The sequence below is a fragment of the Penaeus chinensis genome, chromosome 35 (genome assembly GCF_019202785.1).
Source record: "Penaeus chinensis breed Huanghai No. 1 chromosome 35, ASM1920278v2, whole genome shotgun sequence".
NCBI lineage: Eukaryota > Metazoa > Arthropoda > Malacostraca > Decapoda > Penaeidae > Penaeus > Penaeus chinensis.
Window position 1 is genome coordinate 32,910,001 of NC_061853.1, and position 7,500 is coordinate 32,917,500.

Consider the following 7,500-nt stretch of genomic DNA (forward strand, 5'->3'; position numbering starts at 1 on the left):
ACACAGACACACACACAATCATATACGCACTTGCATACACTCATGCATACACACACCCATCCGCCGATAAAAGCGACCCTGTAAAACTGGCCTTGGCACTGATGCCTAATCACGTCTCAAATCGGAAATCTCTCTTCGAGTGCAAAAAATGAGAGTAATGTGTCTTGAAACACTCTAATAAAAAGAGGAAAAAATAATAAATCAGTGACACCAATATCAATAATCAGGAAGAAGGAATGAAAGAGAGTGGAAAGGGAAAGGAGGAAAAGGCTAACAATATGCGGAAAGGGGAGGGCGAAGGAGGGAGGAGAAAGGGGACAGGGGAATAGGAAGGAGGAATAACAATGCGAGAAAGAAGGGCGAGGGGAAGGAGAAGGAGAAGAGAAGGCGAACGGAAGGAAAAGGGAAGGCAAGAGGAGGGAATGGCAGGAAAAGGGAAGGCAAGAGGAGGGAATGACAGGAAAAGGGAAGGCAAGAGGAGGGAATGGCAGGAAAAGGGAAGGCAAGAGGAGGGAATGGCAGGAAAAGGGAAGGCAAGAGGAGGGAATGACAGGAAAAGGGAAGGCAAGAGGAGGGAATGACAGGAAAAGGGAAGGCAAGAGGAGGGAATGGCAGGAAAAGGGAAGGCAAGAGGAGGGAATGACAGGAAAAGGGAAGGCAAGAGGAGGGAATGGCAGGAAAAGGGAGGCAAGGAGGAGGGAATGGCAGGAAAAGGGAAGGCAAAGAGGAGGGAATGACAGGAAAAGGGAAGGCAAGAGGAGGGAATGGCAGGGAAAAGGGAATGGGGCAGGAAAAGGGAAGGCAAGAGGAAGGGAATGACGGAAAAGGGAGGCAAGAGGAGGGAAATGACAGGAAAAGGGAAGGCAAGAGGAGGGAATGCAGGAAAAGGGAAGGCAAGAGGAGGGGAATGACAGGAAAAGGGAAGGCTCAAGGAGGGAATGACAGGAAAAGGGAAGGCAAGAGGAGGGAAATGGCAGGAAAAGGGAAGGCAAGAGGATGGAATGCAGGAAAAGGGAAGGCAAGAGGAGGGAATGGCAGGAAAGGGAGGAAGAGGAGGGAATGACAGGAAAAGGGAAGGCAATAAGAGGAGGGAAATGGCAGGAAAAGGGAAGGCAAGAGGAGGGAAATGGCAGGAAAGGGAAGGCAAGAGGAGGAATGGCAGGAAAAGGGAAGGCAAGAGGAGGGAATGACAGGAAAAGGGAAGGCAAGAGGAGGGAATGGCAGGAAAAGGGAAGGCAATACGAGGGAATGGCAGGAAAAGGGAAGGCAAGAGGAGGGAATGGCAGGAAAAGGGAAGGCAAGAGGAGGGAATGACAGGAAAAGGGAAGGCAAGAGGAGGGAATGGCAGGAAAAGGGAAGGCAATACGAGGGAATGGCAGGAAAAGGGAAGGCAAGAGGAGGGAATGGCAGGAAAAGGGAAGGCAAGAGGAGGGAATGGCAGGAAAAGGGAAGGCAATACGAGGGAATGGCAGGAAAAGGGAAGGCAAGAGGAGGGAATGACAGGAAAAGGGAAGGCAAGAGGAGGGAATGACAGGAAAAGGGAAGGCAAGAGGAGGGAATGACAGGAAAAGGGAAGGCAAGAGGAGGGAATGACAGGAAAAGGGAAGGCAAGAGGAGGGAATGGCAGGAAAAGGGAAGGCAAGAGGAGGGAATGACAGGAAAAGGGAAGGCAAGAGGAGGGAATGACAGGAAAAGGGAAGGCAAGAGGAGGGAATGACAGGAAAAGGGAAGGCAAGAGGAGGGAATGACAGGAAAAGGAAAGGCAAGACGAGGGAATGGCAGGAAAAGGGAAGGCAAACGGAGGGAATGGCAGGAAAAGGGAAGGCAAGAGGAGGGAATGGCAGGAAAGGGAAGGCAAGAGGAGGGAATGGCAGGAAAGGGAAGGCAAGAGGAGGGAATGACAGGAAAAGGGAAGGCAAGAGGAGGGAATGACAGGAAAAGGGAAGGCAAGAGGAGGGAATGGCAGGAAAGGGAAGGCAAGAGGAGGGAATGACAGGAAAAGGGAAGGCAAGAGGAGGGAATGACAGGAAAAGGGAAGGCAAGAGGAGGGAATGGCAGGAAAAGGGAAGGCAAGAGGAGGGAATGGCAGGAAAAGGGAAGGCAAGAGGAGGGAATGGCAGGAAAGGGAAGGCAAGAGGAGGGAATGACAGGAAAGGGGAAGGCAAGAGGAGGGAATGACAGGAAAAGGGAAGGCAAGAGGAGGGAATGGCAGGAAAAGGGAAGGCAAGACGAGGGAATGACAGGAAAAGGGAAGGCAAACGGAGGGAATGGCAGGAAAAGGGAAGGCAATACGAGGGAATGACAGGAAAAGGGAAGGCAAACGGAGGGAATGGCAGGAAAAGGGAAGGCGAAGAGAAATGGGCAATGGGACACAGCGTCACCCATCACCCACCGCGCAGGAACCTCTGCCGGCAGGGGAAGGAAGGCGGCAAGGTGAAAGAAATTTAGAGATAAGAAGAGAGGGAAAAAAGCGCCTTCATCCTCTAATTTCCGGTTTACCTCGTAAAGGGGGGGGGGGGGGGAGGCAACACCAGGGGGGAGGGGGGTCGTGGAGGGAAGCGGATGAGGGGATAATCGGGTGGGGGTTTAGGACGGGGAGGGGGAGAGGCTAGAATCCTCGGTACTAGCAGCGCAGATTTAGGTTAAAGTCGGTCACAGCCTCTGCTTCTCCTGTTTACGTCTGCTGTTTTCTCTTGCCTTTTGGCGTTGGAGGTTTCGTTTCATCCTTCTTCTCCTTCTTCTTCTTCTTCTTCTTCTTCTTCTTCTTCTTCTTCTTCTTCTTCTTCTTCTTCTTCTTCTTCTTCTTCTTCTTCTTCTTCTTCTTCTTCCTTTTCCTTTTCCTTTTCCTTTTCCTTTTCCTTTTCCTTTTCCTCTTCCTCCTCCTCCTCCTCCTCCTGCTGATGCCTTTCTCACGCCACCACAGAAGTGCCACAAATGCCCCCCCCCCACCTCCCTTCACACCGCCAGGTAACTTAGCACCGCCTTTGGCACCTGAGGACTAACTATCCAATAATATAATAAAGCGCCACTCGCAAGGGCATCACCCCTCCCTACCCTTGATGACGTCATTAATTTACCAAGAATAATGTTCAAAAAAAGAAAGCCAAACGAAAGAGACAGAAAATGAGAAAGCGAGAGAGTAAGAAATTAAGAACGAAAGAGAGAAAGAAAAAAAAATGAGGGAGAAAGAGGGAAACAACAAGACTTTCCAGACGAGCGTCGTCGACACCTCCGTAATGCCGGCCCGTGCAAGACGGCCCCTTGCAACACTGGCAGTAGTGCAATGGGTGCAATAATCGGCCAGGAGAGCAAGATGGTGAGTGCGTAACGTGTGCGGAGGGAGGTAATGGTGTGTAATAATCAGCGTAATGGTGTCTGGCACCATAACGCTCGTCCGGCGATGCTAAGGAAGATGCCACCTCGAGTGAAGGCGACGGCGTCGGACAGCGGAGCGGCGGGCCGGGAGCGACGCACATACATACGCACACGCAATCCCACACACACATGCGCGCACACAAACGCATCCGCGCTACCCGTATAATAATCCCACCATCTGCATATCACATGACACAGTTTCACGCCAATAACTGGAGATTTACCCTCCCCCCCTTCCCAGTTAGGCAGTGGGAAGGCGGAATCGGAAAAGGACGGAGGGGTGAAAAGTTAAGGGGGAAGGAGGAAGGAAGGGAGGAAAGAGGAAGGGAGGAAAGAGGAAGGAAGGAAGAAGGAAGAAGGAAGAAGAAAAGGGAGGAGGAGGAGGAGGAAAGGGGGAAGGAGGGAAGGAGGGAAGGAGGGAAGGAGGGAAGGGGGAAGAAGGGAAGATGGAAAAAGAGAGTGGAGAAGGAGGTTAAGAAAGGTTCCAGCCCGATCTTCTTTAAGGAATCCAAGAGACGGTGGGTATCCTGGGGAACTAGGGCACACATACGAAAATATAATTGTATTTGTAATAATACCAATATGAAAACCTTGATGCTGTGGCAAAAGTAGATGATGAAAGGAGGAGGAACAGGAGGAAGAGAAAATATAGGAGTAGGAGTAGGGGGTAGGAGGTGGAGGTGGAGGAAGAGGAAGAGGAAGAGGAAGAGGAAGAGGAAGAGGAGGAGGAGGAGGAGGAGGAGGAGGAGGAGGAGGAGGAGGAGGAGGAGGAGGAGGAGGAGGAGGAGGAGGAGGAGGAGGAGGGGGGGAGGAGGAGGAGAAGGAGGAGGAGAAGGAGGAGGAGGAGAAGGCGGAAGAGGGGAAGGAAGAAGTAGAGGAAAAGGAGGAAGCAGTTAATGAAAATGGAGAGGAGGAACAGGAGGAGAGAAAGGCTTGAAGTCGAGCCAAGAGGAAATTAAAGAGCAAAGAGAGAGGACAAGTGATAGAGAATGGCAAAGAGAAGGAGAGGACCGAGGTTACGGTACTCTTGCCGCACCACAACCCACCCATCTCCACCCATCTCCTCCCATCCCCACCCAACCCCACCCGACCCTCCGCCCCCCTCGACCCATTTCCTCTGCAGCAGGTCGTGTCCCTATTAGCCAATTACGGGCCGCCGTTCAATCCCGGAGACCCCGAGGAGAATAATTGCATTCATGATGGCATTATTGCAAGCAAATTCCTGCGGAAAATTAGATTCTGTATGGGCCATCCACGCAAGGCGGGCCATTGTGGGGGGGGGGGGGGGAGTACTACAACAAAACAACTCCTGTAAACTCGGGGTTACCTGGTTTACCTGCTGCACCAATTAGTCAGCCGGCGACAGGGAGGGAGAGCTTGCTAATGAGGTAGAGGAGGGAGAAGGAGGGAGAAGGAGGGAAGGGAGGGAAGGGAGGGAAGGGAGGGATGAGGGAAGGGAAGGAGGAGAGAAGGGAGGGAGAAAGAGGGAAGGGAGGGAAGGGAGGGAGGGAGGGAAGAAGAGACTGAAAGTGAGTGAGTGAGGGGGATTGAAAGGGGGAGAGGGAGGGAGAGGGGGAGGGATAGGGGGAGAGAGAGAGGGGGAGAGAGAGAGGGGGAGAGAGAGAGGGAGAGAGAGAGAGGGAGAGAGAGAGAGAGAGAGAGAGAGAGAGAGAGAGAGAGAGAGAGAGAGAGAGAGAGAGAGAGAGAGAGAGAGAGAGAGAGAAAGAGAAAGAGAAAGAGAAAGAGAAAGAGAAAGAGAAAGAGAGAGAGAAAGAGAGAGAGAGAGAGAGAGAGAGAGAGAAAGAGAGAGAAAGAGAGGGAGTAAGGGAGGCCCTGACAGAAGCAGAACGAGAAACACGGGACACCATCCCCCCAACAAAATCTCAGCCCCACAAATACCCAATTTTCTACCACACCACTTCCGATCAGCAGTGCACAATCACACACCGCTCATTCCGTCCGTCACGCAGAAAGCATGAAATCACGCTCCGCAAAATACTAAACCACCCCTTCTTAATATTCGTCTTTTTTTCAATGATTTCAGTTTTTAAAGTCCTTTTCTTTCCACCAAAACCACATTACTGCCGTGAACCGTCATGGAGAGAAAAACAAAAAAGCTGCCCTCTCTGATCCCACATTTGTAAATATAACACACGCAGGAAAGCGATTAACATAATGCACACACTTCCTTTCCTCCCCCCTCCCCTCCCCTTCCCCCTCCTTTTCCGCCCAACTCCCTCCCCCTTTATTCCACACCTGCAATAACCGCTCCTCTCCCTTGCCGTCCTTGCATACTCCCTTTTCATTTCCGTCCAACCCCTTCTCGTCTCCCCCTTTTCCTTTTCCCTACCGTTCCTGTGTACCCTTTCCCCAACTCCCCTTCAGTCCCTATCGCTCCCTACCCTTCCTCTGTCCCCCATCACTTCCCCTTACCCGTGTCCCTTCCCCTGCCGCCCGCCCGACCCCCCCATCTCTTTTATAATCTCCAAAACCAAAATTTCACGAAGCAAATCGATCGATCGTTTAATGGGACAGTGACATCTTTATCGGTCATTAAATTAAGGAGCAGGAGACGAACAGGGGAGATAAAAAATAATAGAAAGAGAGAAGAGAAGCATAGGAAGGAGATTTGACGTGAAAGATGAACGTGATAAAGAGGAAGAGGAAGTGACAGAGAGGGTGATAAAGAGGGGGTGAAAGGATGAAGAAAACGGCTGAGGAGGAGGAGGAAGACGAAAGAGAAAATGAGACGAGGGGGAAAAAAAGTAAATGTGGTACAGAACACGAGCTAAAAAAAAAAAAAAAAAAATCAGTAAAGGCAAAAAAAAAAAAAAAAAAAGAGTAAAAAGGTCATGAGGGCAAAAGAAGGTCAAGGAATCGCTTACTCCCGTCTTCCCTTGCCCCCTCCCTCCCCCCCTTCCCCCTCCCAATTGAGGTCAGACGCCACAGTGACTCGTTGCAGACGCCGCCGCATTCACTCGCAGATCACTCCCCCGGTCACATGAGTCACTCCGCGCTGACTCACACAGACTGGCGCTTGAGGGGGAGTACTTGAGGAGGAACACGAAGGAGGAGAAAGGAGGGAAAGACGGATGGATGAAGGGAGGGAAAGAAGAGGAAGTCGGGACGAAGATATTAAAGACAAGAGAGGGAAGGAGGAGGCAAAAAAGAAAGAGTGGAAAAGAGAAAGATAGAGAGAAAGAGAAAGAAAGAAAAGAGAGAGAGAGAGAGAGAGAGAGAGAGAGAGAGAGAGAGAGAGAGAGAGAGAGAGAGAGAGAGAGAGAGAGAGAGAGAGAGAGAGAGAGAGAGGGGGGGAGAGAGAGAGATTGCACAAAAGCCGGCTTGTTCATATTGCAAATCGGGCTTGACAGGACATGTTTACTGCACACATACGGTCCATAATGTATCCTAGGGAAAGGCATGGGACAGGGAGAGGAGAGCAGGGTAAGAAAGAGTGAGGAAGAGAGAAAGAGAGGGAGAAGTGAAAAAGAGAAAAAAAACAGGTGTATATAGAGAGAGGGAGAGGGAGGGAGGGAGGGAGGGAGGGAAGGGGAGAGAGAGAGAGAGAGAGCGAGAGAGAGCGAGAGAGAGAGAGAGAGAGAGAGAGAGAGAGAGAGAGAGAGAGAGAGAGAGAGAGAGAGAGAGAGAGAGAGAGAGAGAGAGAGAGGGGGGGGGGGGGGGCGGGTGAGGGGGAGAGAGAGACAGACAGACAGACAAGTAGCCAGGGAGAGGGAGAAGGGAGAGGAAGAGAGTGAGAGTGAGGGTGAAGGGGAGGATTAGACGGAGGGGGGGGGGGGAGGGAGAGTGATACAAAAATCCTTTCAGTCTCGCTGGTTGTTTTTAAGTTAAGTTGCCGAGTCAGCTGAGTCGACAATCCTCAGCCCGAGGTCGAGTCATTCTGATTCATTCTTTTGGATCAGGACCTCCCCCCCCCCCCCCTTTCTCTCTCTCTCTCTCTCTCTCTCTCTCTCTCTCTCTCTCTCTCTCTCTCTCTCTCTCTCTCTCTCTCTCTCTCTCTAATATAGGACGGACGAGGGACAAAAGAATCAAAGGAATAAATAATCAAAAGGAAAAAAAAAAAAAAAAAAAACATCAGGAAAATACTGCTAAAAAGGAAAGTAAAAA

At 51.0% G+C, this 7,500-nt stretch overlaps 1 protein-coding gene across 2 annotated transcripts in view; it reads right to left on the bottom strand.

Moving 5' to 3' along the window:
- The window catches only part of LOC125044510 (semaphorin-1A-like), a 324,983-nt gene that overhangs the window by 186,081 nt on the left and 131,402 nt on the right, over window positions 1–7,500 (bottom strand). The window lies entirely within an intron of this gene.